Raw genomic sequence first — 16,324 nt, forward strand, 5'->3', positions numbered from 1 at the left:
AATAGGCAGCGTAACTCTGCTCCCAGCTATTAAATCCTTGCTTAGAAGTAAAGTCAGAGGAGCATGTATGTATGTGTGTGTGTGTGTGAAAATTATAGGGCTGGTACATTAGCAGGGGCAAAAATTAGCCAGGTTCTTACTACTACATTGAGATTTAGAACATCAGAGTACAGTGACTACATTTTTCTGTAGAGATCTTAACAGCTCTTTAAAATTATGAACCCATAATATGCAAATACACGGGGCTAAGAAATACACATTCTTGGCAGAGACTGAAGATGTTATAATGTGTGCTGTAAACGGCGACGCGTATGTGTATAAAATCAGTGCGCACATACTAACTGGTCGATTATCCCCTCTAAAACCACACATAAATTCTCCTGACAGGAATTGGAATTTCACACACATCCCAAGAATGAACAGACTCTTAATGTGCTGTGTGTGTATGAAGGATGGAGCATAAAAAAACAACAGAATGGGTCACCAGGCTAAGAGAGCTTTCTGAATCTCAAGCGTGACCACAAAGGAACTGGGGGTTACAGTTTCCTTTTGAACAGGATCATTATAATATTAGTAGTAATCAATAATATTTATTGAGTTCTGGGCTCTGTGACAGCCACTCTGCTGGGTGCTTTCCATCCATGATGTCATTTAAGAAGGGAAGGAGAGAGGGAGAGGGAGGGAGGAGGAAGAGAGAGAAAGTGTGTGTATGTTCTATTGAAATGTTTTACCACTCTGGCAAATGGCTACTTTCCCAGCGAATGTAACAATTTGCAATGGTGAAAATGCTAGTTTACCCATGAGGCAAGCAGGAAGAGGAACTAGGTCACTCCGGCACCCAGTGGCTGGGCAGAGTCCTGGTACAAAGATGGGTCCTTTCGTGGTGAGACGACCTCAGACCCGGACTCAAGAGCTACATAATAACCAGTCCTGAGCAAAGAGCAGAAAACTAGAGAACTGAAGCCCAGAATATGAGAAGAGGTCACCAATTCCCAAAATAGAACATTGCTGAGTCAGATCTGCACAAAGGCAGGGTCTTGAAAATTGTAAGGAAGCAACAGAAAAGCCTCTACTTAAACAATGGCTTTTAGTTGACTTCTGCAAATAGGGGACACTCAGCCAGGTGGCTCGATCTGGCGCATCAGAATCTGTCATGAGGAATTTCTGGCAAAGCAATGGAGATAAGACATAGCGCGATTTGGTTTTCTATAATGTAAGCAAAAATATTATTTTATCAAATAACTCACTTTCACAACCTTTCTCTCCAGCCCCACCCGGGTCGCAAAGCGTCTTAGGAAAACATCTCGGGGTTCCAGGGAGACAAAGGCAAGGAGCACACACTCGTCGGTAGCCCCATGCTGGCAAGGACAGCGACTGGGACCTTTCCCTCTGCTTCTCATGGGTACCACCCAGCCGTGTGAGCATGGATTTCTGAGTTCCTAGAACCTAACTGAAATCTGAGTTAGGAGATGATTTTCAAAATGGGCACAAGCACATCTAACATCAAAGCTAAACCAGAAACAGGAAGCATTTTCCTTCCCTCAGGGACCTTCCTATATATTCTGCAAGAGTCAAGGCAAGAAGCCTAAGATGGACACGAACTCATCAGGTGGGATTCAGATCTACTAACACTTCATTAATTCCCAATGCTAAAGGCAGTCAGGAAAACAAGAGGAGGGCTGTTTTTTTTGTTCCAATGGTTTGTATTTATTTGTAAGTTAGTACTAAGACAGAGAAACCCTGGGATTACAAAGATGGATAGGATCCAATGGAAAGGGGGGTGGGTATAGCTCAGTGGCAGAGCTCAAGCCTAGCATGCAGGAGGTCCTGGGCTCAATCCCCAGTACCTCCATTAAAAAGGAAAGAAGGAGAACGAGTCTACTGGAGGACACTTACGCAAACTTGGGCCTTGGAAAGCGGTCCTTAACCACCACACAGGATTTACTAGCCCTCACATCCATTCCTCTGTTCCTGTCCATTCACCACCCCTAACAACATATACTACATGGTCCGCAGTACATATAGAGCGTATAATGAAAGAGGAATTTTCATCCTTGACCATGAGCCACAAGATCATTAGCAAGTCATGTGGTTCTCACAGAAGTGAAATATAGAACCATCCATCTATAGGATTTGAAAACATGGATAAACACATATCTCTGGGGTGTCTTAACACCTGATTCCAGTGACCTGATATTCCTTTGTGCTAGTAGTTGCATTTTTACAACAGTGCCTTAAATGGCTCCAAAAAAACAATTTCCCAAAATGTTATAGGAAAGAGATATTGCTCAATGGATAAAAATCATCCCAGTTTGGTTCTGGACAGAAATACATGGTTTTTAATACTTGGATCAAAGTGGATTATCTCTTCCTAAATGCTTATTGTTTAATGCAAAAATCGACATTATGGCATCACCTGACGTATGCCAGAATTGAGATAACACCAGGTAAAAATCAGAAGTGAACTGGACAGAAGGGTAAACAACCCAGGAGTCAAGATTTACTGCAATTAATCCTCCAAGCCTGACCCCCTCAACCAAATGTTTTTCCACCTGTTCCTTACACATGCCTTTCTGCTGAGGGGAGACTTCTTGGCGGAGAGTGACTCAGGGCACAGTGGTCCCACCACTGTTCCTTCGCACAGGCTGTTCCTCCCTCCCTGGATAATCTCCAGGAATCTGACTGTCAGTGTAGGTGCAGTGGACAGAATGTGGGCTCTGAAACCCTGAGCTTTGTTAAATGGGAATAATAACGTCTAATTGAAAGTGGTTGTGCGACTTGATGGGCATATCGCACGGGTGCCAGCTATGCAGCAGTTGCTAAATTGATGTCAGTGCCCATCCTCCTCCCATGCTGCCTTTCTGAGGTTCATCTCAAGTCTCGATCCTGTTGACTCCGGGCACACACCTCTCTTTACCTTGAAGTTTTACAGCTCTTATAAGATATCCTGTATCATTTAGTTCTCCAGCGTAAGGCTTGTGTTAGCCTTATATACATATCATCGTTTTCCCAGCCAGATTTTCGCATCCTTGAGGCCAAGACAACGTCTTGGGCTTCTTCTGAAGCCCTGAGGAACTTAGCCCAGGCTGAAGATACAGGGGGAGCTCCGATGCACCTTGTGCTCTCGGCGGGATGCTAGCTTCTTCCCCTCAACACATACAAGCGAAACTGCTTTGTGACGGGCAGTTTCTAGGACTAATCCAGAACTCTTCAGCAACTTCGGTCTGTTGCCTTCAGCCCTGCTGATAAAGGTCCACACTCAGGCTGTGGGATGCTACCAGAAAGCATTCTGAGCCCCGAAGAGGGCAGGCTGCCAGGCCTGGGGCCAGGATTCCTGGGAAGCAGAAGCCCCTCCATCCAGGAAGGGAACTTGGAGCTGCATACACACAGGGACAGCCCAGGGAGCTCCAGTTCAGGGCGGTCGAGGGTGCCTCCTTCAGCACAGAGGGGTTGATTTCTCCCCGCTGACCCCAGTTCCCTCTGTCCATGGGGCTGCTCTGCCATCGCCGCCCATTTGCTGAGAAGGAATTGGCCTGAGAGAGAGCCTTGCTTTCCAGACTGAAGGCAACTTTGTTTTCCTGGGTAAAAGAGGGGTTTCAAAGCCCCTCAAGGTCAGGAGCACACCAAGGACACACAGAGTCTGCCTGGCTGAGCCGGGGTCCCAGACCTTGCCCTTCAGAGGACCTTACAGATGGGCAGGAACCAAGAAATGCAGATGAAAGGGACCAAGGACGTGGTGCCATGACCTGCGGGCAGAAACCTCGCTGCTCATATGCAGCCAATCAGCCCAGCGCCCCAGCCTGGCATCCCACATCCCACCCCCAGTCACAGGGCCAACGTTCCCTCTGTGACTTTCATTTTCCTTCATCAAGGCTGCCCCCAGCGTTGCTCTAACTGTTGTCTTCCCCCATCAAAGGTACCCCTTGCCCCCAACTCCAGCCCCAGAACGGGAGGGCTCTCCTGCAAACCTCCTTCTTCTTTGCTTCCTCACCCTTACCCCTATGCACTGCCTGCCCCGGGGCCCGGGGCACAGCACACAGTAGGAACTCAGGAAACATTGACTTAACGAGTGAATGTCGACCACGTGATTTGTTTCCCAGGAAGTTCAATGCCAAAGATCACTTATTCTGTTCTTCATCCTTAAACAAGGAAGCAATTTTATTCTTTGAAGCATCTCGTGAACAATACATCAACAAGCTTAGAATGCTATCAGTTGGCCTGTATTCAGAAAACTCAAGATTTGCTTTCATAAAAAAGAAATCATTGGGTTAAAAACAGGAAAATTGGATAAACAAAAGACTTGAAACAACTAAAATATGCATCCATGAGGGCCTGGCTAAATAAGTCAAAGTATTGCCATATAATGGAATTTATGCCTTCAAAACAAATAAGCAAAAAGATCAAAGACATTCTTTACAGTCAAGACTTACTGTTCAGTAGCAAATGTAAAGTGAAATAATAATGTGTATCATGTGCTTCCATTTGGGTAAAAAAAATTTAGAAGTATGCACACACATGAATGTACACATACACACACATCTACGTATTTCCCAGTATGTGCACAAATATATTTAAACTGAAGATCCCAGTAGCCACGGTTGCCTAGGGAGAGGGGGATGGGGAGATGGGGTGAGAGAAAGACATTTCACTTTGAATAACCCTTTTGTACCTTTTGAATTTTAAACCACGTAAGTATTGACCTATTCAAAAAAATTAAATTAGAAATTCAAAGCAAACAATGCATAGAAAAGTAATAAAAAAAATCTAGTTTAGGAAAACATAAAAGAGAAGTCCGCATTTAAAAATGGTTCAAGGCAGCCTGGCTGAGTCATCTGTTAACTGTGGAAAAGACAAAAACCAAGGAGGCAAACTTGTGTGGTCAAAAGGACACGTGGCAGCCGTCTCGGCACAGGCAGGGGCTTTCTGGGGGACCTCAGAGAGTGGTGGGGACTCTCTGACCCTCAGTTTCCTCATCGCTGACTGCAAGTGTTTGGATCGGCTCTTTACAGCACGCAGGCGCTTTCCTGTGTGGGAATGGGGAATCCTCAGGTAGACACAGCTAGTTACTTAGTGACAACCTAATTTAAAACGAAGAGACACTCCTTAAAAAGGAGAAAGCGTTTCCTTCCCCCCCACAGAAGCCTGTGGCCGGGAGATAAAAACCTCAAATTCCTCCTCCCCAGTGTGATGAGACCAAGGCCTCTGACTTCAGGAGCTTAAAATACATTTGCGGACACGCCCTTCCCTCCAAACACACCTGCTGCTTTTTTCCTCTCTCTTCCCACATCCTCTCTGGACAGGCCAAGTGCCCATTTATGACGGGGCTGAAATATTTCCTTTTTTGCTCTAATATTTCCTGCAGGGCCGCTCCCCTCTTTCATGGTTGTCGTTCACAGCCATCTGGGATGACCGGGAACAAGAGGCAGGCTCAGGATTTAAAAACAATGAAAACATGTCATTTTTTAAAAATAATAGTTAACACATATCCCCCCACCGCCCCCAAAACATACTTTTAAATAAATGCAGCTTAACGGCAGTGACTGATATTGTCCATCCTTGGAGACACTTAGAGAGACACATACGTCTCCCTAAACTGTCCAGACAGAACTTTCTAACGAGATGCTTTAAAACGTGGGGCCCCGCAGTTTTCTCTTTTGCCAGAACTTTCTCTCTAAGCCCCACCTCCACCCACTTCAAACTTAGGAAGTGGCTAAGTTTGCTTTCCGTGTCTTTCTCACAGGGATTAGTGAACACCAGAGCCAGAAGGGTTCTTACATGGCACAACCTCATTTTTGCAGATGAGGAAACAGGCCTATAGTGGACCCGCTCCCCCTCAGGAATACACAATTCGCCCACCATGGGCCCAGACAACAGGGGAGGTCTCACAACCCTTCACTTCTTCCCTTATTTGCTTGCTTTTGACACGTTCCCTGCCAGAGGCCCCGCGGCCTCCCCTCACCACACAGAGGGCCCCAGGTAGCACCAGCCCCCCCCCCAGACTGGCCCTCCCAACCTGTGTCCCAGGCTCACCACACCGACCCCAGGAGACTACAGAGCTCTGGAAATGTGACTAGTGTCACACGTTGAAATGATAATATTTTGGATATACTGGGTTAAACAAAACACCTTACTAAAATTCATTTTACCCATTTCTTTTTAGTTTTTAAAAATGTGACTGCGGAAAATTTTAAATTACCAGGATGACTCACAATATATCTCCGCTAGGCTGTGCTGCTCCAGGTCATAAGCCGTTTATCCATTCAGCTCCCAATCAGGAAAAATGACCTGTCCCCAGTCTCATCCTCTGTGCGGCCCTCCTCTCTTCTCAAGGCTAACCGTGACAGGCATGCCTTAGTAGACATGGTGCCCCTGACAGCGACAGCGACAGCGACAGCGACACTGAGGCTCCGAAGCCTCAGGGTGAGCATCAGACGTGTGTCTCGCCTTCTGCAGGTGGGAGGGAAGGAAAGGAATCCTGCCACCCCTCAAGGGACATTAACTCCACCTACACGTGGGCACTGGCTTCCCAACGCTCATCTTCCTTGTAGGATTTCCATCCCCTGAAGTCAGGTGGTAGCTTGGGAAGGAGGAGGTGGAAGGAGAGAAAGTTGTGAATGACCTTTGACGTGAATCCTTGGTCTTCTCTCTCCTCTCCCTTCAGGTTAGAAACAGAAATTCACAAAACACGTGGCTAATAGTGGCTTCCCTGTGGGGAGCCCTCATCTTTGTCAGGAGCCGTGCCAAGTGTTCTGTGTGCATCTTCTCATTCCCATTGTCCCAACCACTCAGTGAAGCTGGTTATCACTGCTTTCTGGATTAGCAAACTACAGCTTAGGGAGGTTGAGGACCGGGCCTAGGGCAACCACTGGAAAGTGGCCAAGTCAGAATTCAGGTCTGAGCAGCTCCAGACCCACACTCCTCACCACCCCTTAACTTCTCCAGGCCTCAGTTTCCTCCTCTGCAGTATGGGGACAACACCTGCCTGAAGGCAGGTTGGGGGCCCCGTGGTCCCCAGGGACCCAGCTTTCCCCGGGAGTAGGTTCTGGGCTCCTGAAGAGCTGCCAGTCTGCAGGGTCCCCATCTCTAGCCGTTCCCTGGCTGGGCTGCACCCCACATGCCAGGCTGGCAGACATGTCCCCGTTCTCTTGACCCTGAGGCTCCACGTGGCCCATGCCTCCTACCTGGGTGCCCTCGACTTCCTGTCTCACAGAGTTAAGTGCCTCTAGCCCCTTATATCAAGGCTCCACCTAAACTTTACTGCCTTCAAAAATCCATCAAAACTATTAAGTCAAATACAAATGATAAATTGGCACATGAAAAAATGCTCAATATCACTAATTATCAGAGAAATGCAAATCAAACCTACAATGAGGTCAATCATCTCACACCAGTCAGAATGGCCATCATTCAAAAGTCCACAATTGACAAATGCTGGAGAGGCTGTGGAGAAAAGGGAACCCTCCTACACTGCTGGTGGGAATGCAGTTTGGTGCAGCCACTGTGGAAAACAGTATGGAGGTTCCTCAAAAGATTAGAAGTACACTTACCATATGACCCAGAAATCCCGCTCCTGGGCTTATATCCAGAAGGAACCTTAATTTAAAAAGACACATGCACCCCAATGTTCATAGCAGCACTATTTGCAATAGCCAAGACATGGAAACAGCCTAAATGTCCATCAACAGATGACTGGATAAAGAAGAAGTGGTATATTTATACAATGGAATACAATTCAGCCATAAAAATGACAACATAGTGCCATTTGCAGCAACATGGATGTCCCTGGAGAATGTCATTCTAAGTGAAGTAAGCCAGAAAGACAAAGAAAAACACTATATGAGATTGCTCATATGTGGACTCTAAAAAAAAAAGAAAGAAAGAAAAAAAAGGAAAAGACAAATGAACATAAATACAAAACAGACAAACTCATAGACATAGAATACAAACTTGTGGTTGCCAGGGGGTGGGGGGTGGGAAGGGACAGACTGGGAGTTCGAAATTTGTAGATACCGACAGGCATATGTAGAATAGATAAACAAGATTATACTGTATAGCACAGGGAAATATATACAACATCTTATGGTAGCTCACGGTGAAAAAGAATGCGACAATGAATATATGTATGTTCATGTATGACTGAAAAATTGTGCTCTACACTGGAAATTGACACAACATTGTAAACTGACTGTAACTCAATAAAATAAAATAAAATAAAATAAAATAAAATAAAATAAAATAAAACAAAATATTAAGTCAAAAAGCTGCTTCCCATCCCAGGCCACCCTTCCGCACTCTGGTTCCCAGGAGGTAATGCTCTCCCCCACCCCTCCACCCTCCTCCCTCCCCCGTGAACTCACTCTCAACAGAGGCCTTGACATCAGTGGGCTTAATCAGGGCCTCACCTCCCACAGGAAGGATTCTGTATTTCACTCACTCAGCAAAACACTTCCTCAGCACCCACGGCAGGCCGGGCATCCTACTAGGCCCTGCGCACAGCCATGACAGCGACAAAGCCCCCGGGCTCCTGAAGGAGCCAAGGTTTCCCCCAAACAGTGATGCCCTAAACACACGAATCCGATAATACTAGATCATATTTCTCGGGGTTCTCCTGCTGTTATTTTTAGGTCAAGGAATGAGCAGTTAATGGGCAGTGGGTTTTGTTTTGCTTTTCATAGTGGTAAACAAATATGATACATTCCTTGAAGGAATGCAACACATCCATTAAAATATGTGTCTAAAGAACAGGATGGCATCATTGGTAAAAATGATAGGACGTTCAGTAAGGGACAGCTTGCAACACCATGTACCAGTAGCTCTTAACACAACGACGGAGGGAGGTGTGTAGTGGGAAGTACTTTTCAAAGCACATCCGCAAAGTATTGGAGGTGGGGCAGGATGGGGGAGCTGTTTTCCTAACTCAAACTGCAGATGGTGAACCTCAATGAAATATTCTCAGCCAGTGAGGAGACTTGGAAAATACATTTTATTCTAAATATCAGTGATTCGCAGTGGGAATGTCCCAGACTCCTAAGAAAAAGAAATCTTTCTGTTTATGAAAAGATGATATGAGTTTTTAAAGTTTTAGAAAACAATGTTTAATCTTAATTATATTTGTATGTGAGTGTGTGTGTGTGTGTGTGTGTTGTGGTGGATACAGAAAAAAGACTGGAAGGAAACACACCAAAGTTGGCGTGTTGTAAGCAGTTTGGAGTTTTAGTTTTACACCTTTTCATATTTTCCAAATTTCCCATCATGACTCTTATTGCTTTTATAATCAGAAAATAAGCAGTACACTGAACGCTAATAGTTTTTTAATTTCCTCATGAATCTGTTTTTACAGGCACCATTTCAGTGGGGTTTGGAAATCAGCAGGGTGTGAAACACAAATGAAATTCCCCATTCCTGCAGGGCTGAGCGTACCCCTTGGCCCTGAAGAGAAGCTCTCCCTGCATCCACGCTGGCAGCCAGCTGTCCACAGCTGTTCCGAGGAGGCTGCAAATGAATGGAGCTGGTGGAAAAACACTACATTCCTGACTCTCCAAGGATGGCATTATGCTTGGAACGCTCGCTCACCAAAGAAGTAAATAAACAGAGCGAGAGAGGGAAAGATGGCAGCCAAGCAAGCTGGAGGAACCTCAGCCTTGGAGGTGGGTCAGCTGCCAGGGCTCCCCAACTCTTAACTCAGCAACTGGAGGAAGACCCCCCCTGCCTGCGCCAACCACCCTTGTTAAATCAGGGCTAACATTGCTTGACCACGGCCCCTCCTGGGCTGCACCTCTTGAATGTCACCTTCCCTCCCTGCCACACATCTGAGTGTGTAAGAACAAGCTTTACTTCCACCTCTAGGCTAAAGGGACCCCCAGGGCAGGGCTCCTCCCTCCCCCGCCGTCTCATCTTCATACGCCCCCTAGTACTAATGGGCATATCTGCTCACCAACTACCTCCTCAGCCACTGCTCCGTACCAGGTACCGCTCTGCACTGAGGATACAATGGGGAGCAAAACAGACAAGCTCCCTGCCTTCACAGAGCTTCCATTCTAGTGGGGGAGGCAGATAATAAATGCGAGGAGAATCAAGACTATATCCCAGAATAGGGAGGGTACAGCTCAAGTGGTAGAGCACATGCTTAGCACGCACAAGGTCCTGGGTTCAATCCCCAGTACCTCCTCTAAAAATAAATAAACCTAATTACCTCCACCCCCTGCCAAAATTAATAACAATAATAATAATAATAAATAATATAAAAAATAAATAAATAATTTTTTTTTAAGACTATACCCCAGATAGACTGGGCTGCTATGAAGACTAGATTACCAGGCTATTTCAGTTGAGATCTAACCACAAGGGAAAGCCAGTTGTGGGAGGATCAATGGGAAGGGCCTGGCAGACAGGGACAGCCATGGAGAAACACGTGAACTTGATGTGTTCAAGGAACAAAAAGGAGCCAGGTGGTTGGAGCACAGAGAGTGGAGGGGGTTCAGACAGGCAGGCAGGGCATAGACCCCGGAGAGCCCACAGGAGGGGCGCACAGGAGTGGCCCCCCTGCCTTACTATAGGAAACTCAGTCCCCAGCTCCTTGAGGCTGAGTTGTGCTGTGACAGCCCGTGGAGAAGGACTGCATCTCTGTTTCAGGTGACTCAATGACCGGGTGCTCCCTCCATCTCTGATGGCCAATCAGCTTGACTCAGGGCTCTCAGAATGCCTATGGAATCCCGTCTCTTTTCATCCACACCCCACTGTATACCCTTGCCCTCCCAACACACTCTTCACAGCACTCAGCCCTTGGTGGGCGTTCAGCAAACATTTTCCGTGCCCAGGCCTTGTGCCGAGCGCGAAGGATGTGAAGATGAGCGACACAAGTCCGGACCCCAAAGCTGCACCGGGCTCATGGGGCATCGCCCTCAGTCAGGAGCTGCCCAGCAGGCCTCCTGGGAAAACGTGCTGTGAACGCCTGACATGGTTCTGAAGGGTGGATTAACTCACTCCAAAGGGTTAATCGGTGCCTGGCCCGCTTCCTCTGCCCCCACCCTCATCCCTCCCTCCACTGACCCAAGGAGAAAACAAGCCTGCCCGGTCTCAGGAATGAAGCTGTAATCAGTGGGACGGGCAGGTACTATTCATCTGAGGACACAGGAGGGTTTTGGTGTTGGCTTGAAGAGTGGGAGGTGAGGGGGACCACCGGGACTGGTCTGGGGAAGGGGTGGGGAAGGAGGGAAAGAGCTCTGGGTGCGTGCCTCGAACCTCCTCAGCCAGCATCACTCAGAAAAGCCAGGGCTCACAGTCACAGGGAACCACGACTAACGACTAACGTGTCGCTTTTGGAATCTCCTCCTGCATAAAAATCATTATTGCCATTATTTCAGAAAAGCCAATTACCCCCACTTTAGGTTTGCCCTGTGAGGTTTCTGGGGTGTGGTCTCATTTTGTGCAAATGGGGGTTCCATGCCCAAGGAAAAGTGCACCCACTGGCTCTAGGAAATGTTTGTATCCCAAATCCCCCAGAGCAGCCGAAGTTCCGAGCAGCCCTGCAGACCCCTCCCCAGCGGCCACTCCAACACCCGCCATGCTGCCAGGCAGCAGGTTTTTGCCCAGTGGGCACAGCCGTCCTGGGGAGAAGTCAGCGCAAAGTATGGTTCCAGACCCTTGAGTCTTTTCTTCCCAGGAGGGGAGGAGAGGTTATAAATAGCCTAGACTCCTTCAGCCCGACACAGGCACAGATCCCACACCCCCGCCCCAGCCCCAGCCAGCTGGTCCCTCCTCGCCCAAGTTCCCACAGCCTGCTGCAAGAGGGAGGGAAACGGCACGCCCACAGCAGGGGTGGGGAACAAAGTCCTTCAGGTCCCCGTGAGAGTGAGTGGCCTCCTATGAACTGCGACTATAACCCCACCACACCTCTACGCCCCTTTGTAATTACAGTGCTGAAGAGGGGCAAGGGGCTTGCCACATTATCGGGGGGGCCTCTCACACCCTGGTCAGCCCAGAAACCCCAGGTTACATGCTCAGAGTATGTGAATGCAGCGAGCAAAGTTACAGGACTAACATTCTCCCCTCTCTCTGCCTCAGTCTCCCCATCTGTAAGAGGGACAAGAGCTGAACTATGAACTACCTATGAGATTAGCATGCAGTGGAAATTGAAAAGGTCATGTCAAAAAACAACACTGTATTATCATGAAGGTACCCATCTTGGTTTCTTCCACAGGTGCCCCAAGCATAGCTTTGGGGACATTGATTCTTATCTGTTGACAAGAGAAGAATTATGCTCGGTGACATTGCATTAGCCTTGAATTCTTGACACTGCATGCCCTTGAAAGCATCACACTTACAATATATTCCCACTTACAAGTCATTTCTGACTAATACAGATTGACATACACCACATCCAGACCGATTCTGATTTACTATGGCTCTGCAGACCAGACCATGACATTATAGACTGAAGAACAAGCATTGCGCTGGAGTATTTAGGTTTGGGAGGGAAAAAAAGTTCTCTCAACAATCATTCTGTTTATCATTCAAATCCTGCCCACCCATGCACGCTGGTAAGAAACAAGTGGCTAAAATTCAAGTGGCCAACTCGCAGTTCTTTTTAATTAAGACACTTTGTTTGCTCAATAAAATACAACGTAAAAAACATTTACTGCAAACCCACTCATTGATGTCTAATAGCTGTGTCAAATCCTCATAACAACATTTATTCCAGCTCCCCCAGATAATTGCTCATCTTTCTCATTTAGTATCCACAACAGCACGGCATTTGTGTCCAAGTGTAATTGATCCAGAATTGGGCTCTCTTTCAAAAATATCTGTAAAACCTAATTACCAAGAAAACAGAGCTCTGGCATCCTACGGAAAGTGGGTGCTTCACAGTGAGACAAGCTGCAAACTCATCTTGGCTAATCAAGCCACATTATGTTACAAAAGGAGTTTGAGGGATTCGGGGTGAGGAGGGAGCAGGAAAAGTTAGGATCGCGTCAGACTGGAACTCTGCAGTGACAGTTCTGATTCTGTTCAAGCCAAGGGCAGAGGACAGGAAATTAGCTGGCAAGCATGGATGTAGAAAGCACCAGATAATGAGCCCATGATGGGCTTGGAGTGTGGGGGTGGCATTTCTGATCTCAGGCCCTCCAAGGCTTTGCTGAGGGAACTCTCTCCACCCTGGCCTGCGAGGATGATGTCATTTCTAGTCCCCCTGGACCTCTAACCACTGTGGCAGGTCTCTCTCCTTCCCTGGGCCCAAGTCTGCTCATCTGTAAAATGAGCGCTCCTAATATTTCTAGGGTCTCTTTCAGCTCTAAAATTCTGTGACTTCCTTTAAAGCAAAAGGCATGCTTTCTCCTCAGATACTTATTGGGGTTGGGGGAACAGGGAGTGGGAGCAGGACCAGCCAGAATGAAGGACTGAGTGTTTCCAACTCTCATGCAGTTCTGTATGGACTTGCAACACCCGGGTATCAGACCCACTCCCGGGATAATGATTTCTTTCATCCCAGGACGGACCTACCCGGGTGGTGCTAACCTCGCTGCCCTAGATTCATCAACCTGGCCAGTGAGGAACGGGGCCAAACCGCTGGACTTCTCGGAGCCTCTCTCCCCAGAGCTGACCACCGCACATCTTCCTATTCTGAGGGTCCTCCCTTCCCACTCTCATCCCTCTTTCTGTTCCAGAGACCTCAGAAACCCAGTCCTAGCCTAGCGAATGGTCCTGCGAGGCTTCCTAGGCAGGCAGCACACGCCACCAACTCTTGGCTCCCCTGGTCCTGGACCCTCGACGCCTAGGATACTAGCCTCCGCCGCTGGATTCAAAGGAAACGAGAGTGGTTGCCGCTCCGCTTTTCTTTGGTTCCTCTTCCGCCCTCTTCCTAAAGAAATCAAAGAAGCAGCCCGCGTAACAAAACAACACAAAAGCCAAAGAGGACTCGCTTTCAAAGACGCAAGAGACGCACACACCATGAGGGAAGACGCGCCCGGTTCCTGTGCGTGTCGCTTGGAAGAGACACCGCGCTGCCCTGAGCGGGCGACAGGTACCCGGCTGGCCCTGGCTTAGCTTTCCTGAGGCACAGAGGAACCGTTGCGTGCACCCATTTCCTACAACTTCCCAACGAACAGCAGCATGGGTCTCAAGGTGCTGCAAAGACGCCACCTCGGTCAGGGACCAGCACGAAGACCTCGAGGCGCGTCGCGAGATGCAGGATCCCAGACTTTCCAACCCCTGTCCTAATCTTCAAGATAAGATGGTATGAGGTGTGGGTGCCAAAGTCTCAGGAAACCGCCACTCTCCAAACTGCTCCCGCGCCTTCCTGGCAGAAGTGTGGTAAAACTTTTGGCAGAAACCACCTGTGGCTGCCGACAGGCCCGTCCCGCCCGGGCCCGAAGGCGCCGCGGAGCCTAGGGCCGCACGCGCCCGCAAAAGTTCCCTTCCAGCCCCGCGCGCCACTTCGCTCCGGGCCACGGTGCCAGCCAGGAGGCGCGGCGCCCGCTCGCTGGCTCGCTCTCCGCTGGCTCTCCCCTCCTCCCTCCTTCCCTCCTCCCGCCTCCTCTCGCTGCATGGCTGCCGCTCGGAGCCCCTGAATAGCCACCGCAGCCCCCCGCCTCCTGCCCGCCGCGCTGAGAGCGCCTCTGCCCTCGCCCGCGCCCCGGGGCGCGCGGACCGCCAGCCGCCTAGCAACAGTCCGGGAGATCACTCTCCCGCACCAGCGATGCAGAGCCACCTTCCGGGAGCCCCGCGACCCCCGACCTGCCTCGGCAGCCGAGGTGCGGAGGAGACCGCGACGCTCGCAGCCGGTGCCCCGGCTTGGCGCGCGAAGCCACTCACCTCTGCGCGCCGCCGGACCCGCGCGCCTCCCGCACTTGGCGCCAGGCCGCGGTCCTCGCGTCCTCCTTCGCCGCCGCTGGCCGCCGCGGTCCGTCCGTCCCTGTGCGCCGGAGCAGCGCGGGCCGCGCGGCTGTCAGAGTCTCGTGGCGGGGCTGCGCCCGCGGTGTGGAACCGAGCGGCAGCGGCGGGTGCGCGGCAGCTCCTCCCTCCCCGCGCTGCGCCTCCGCCCTCCTCGCGCCCCGCCTCCCTCGCAGCGGCTGTCAGCCCCGCGCCCCGCGCCCGGCGCCCGCGCTGCCCGCGCCACCGGCTCGGGGGGCGCAGTGGGCTAAAGGGCCCGGATGTCTGCGGTCGCCTCTCGCTCGCGCCCGCCCCCTCCGCTGCGCTCCCTCCCCGCCCTGCCACACATGCACTTGCTGCGTCTAAACCTCCTCCTTGGTTCCAATTAATTTCTATTTTGTCAGTAACTGTGGCGGTGGGCGGCGCTGCGGGGGCCACCCAGGACCCGCAGAGGCGGCGGGCGGCAGTCAAGACGCGGCGCAGGGGCAGAGTTGGGGGCCGGGCAGAGCCACCCTCCTCTCGGGGCTCCACGTCTTTTTTCTTTCTTTCCCTTTTTCTCTTTGCCTCCTCCAGGATTTAAAGGGACAGCCCCGGCCGAGGCGAGGGGCCAGGCGGCCGCCGTTTCTCCGGTCTCCAGACGCCCTCTGCGGCCCGGCCGGACCCGCCCGCACCCGGAGCACAGGCTCCAGACCGCCGGGTATTTTTAGGTCCACACCCGGCCCGGGACAGCGGGGCGGCAGAGCTTGGCTCGGTCGCCCCGGCGCACGGCTATTTTTACAGAGTCTGATTGGGGGAGGAAATAAAACAACTCAGCAACTGCTTTCCCAACAGAAAGTAGGGAGCAAGGAGTGGGGGCGAGAAGTTTCCCAAATGCTCTCGGAATTCCTGAGAGCTCAGAAAGACACCTCTCCGACACGAGAAAGCACAGGCGTGCAGCACTCCAGAGCTCCCAAATCCCTGCGGGCAGCCCAGCCCTAGAGGTTGCTTGGGCGCGGGATCCCCCACCCTTCGCCGGCCAGGTACCCCGCACTCTACACCGCACGCGCCAGGGACCCGCCTCCGGCCACACGGGTCACTTCCCGGGACAGCCTAGAAGGCGGCATTCCGATGCATCCAATCACCCAGCTACGCAGCCAAGGGGCGGGTCCTGGGAGGACTTGGCTCCGCCCTGCCTCTCCAAGCTCCTCCTCCGCGGATACGGTACCCGCTGGAGAGAATCCTCCAGACACAGTGAGCGCGGAGCGGTGACCCACACAGCAAATGGCTCATCCGAGGGAAGAGGAGAGGGTCTTGGTCCAGGAGCGTTGGCGTGAACGGTCGCGGGCGAGGGGAATCTTGGGCAGACGTTCTGGCCATTAGCAGGCCGGGAGCACTGGAGTTCCACCTTTTTACAACCCCTGCCTTCCGCACTCCCCGCAGACATGGAAACCTTTGCCTGCAACAGTAGCGCGACATC

At 50.5% G+C, this 16,324-nt stretch overlaps 1 protein-coding gene across 3 annotated transcripts in view; it reads right to left on the reverse strand.

The window, feature by feature from the left end:
• Nucleotides 1-15,146, reverse strand: part of ZBTB7C (zinc finger and BTB domain containing 7C) — a 314,432-nt gene extending 299,286 nt beyond the window's left edge. For 2 of the 3 annotated variants that reach the window (XM_074355490.1, XM_074355486.1), the window contains exon 1: nt 14,812-15,145. The gene's annotated coding sequence lies outside the window, so the exon portion shown is untranslated. Of the gene's footprint in view, nt 1-14,811 lie in introns of all 3 variants that reach the window. The other variant, XM_074355488.1, reaches the window with a different exon arrangement.
• Nucleotides 15,147-16,324: the final 1,178 nt, after the last annotated feature.

This window comes from Camelus bactrianus, chromosome 30 (genome assembly GCF_048773025.1).
Source record: "Camelus bactrianus isolate YW-2024 breed Bactrian camel chromosome 30, ASM4877302v1, whole genome shotgun sequence".
NCBI classification, from domain to species: domain Eukaryota; kingdom Metazoa; phylum Chordata; class Mammalia; order Artiodactyla; family Camelidae; genus Camelus; species Camelus bactrianus.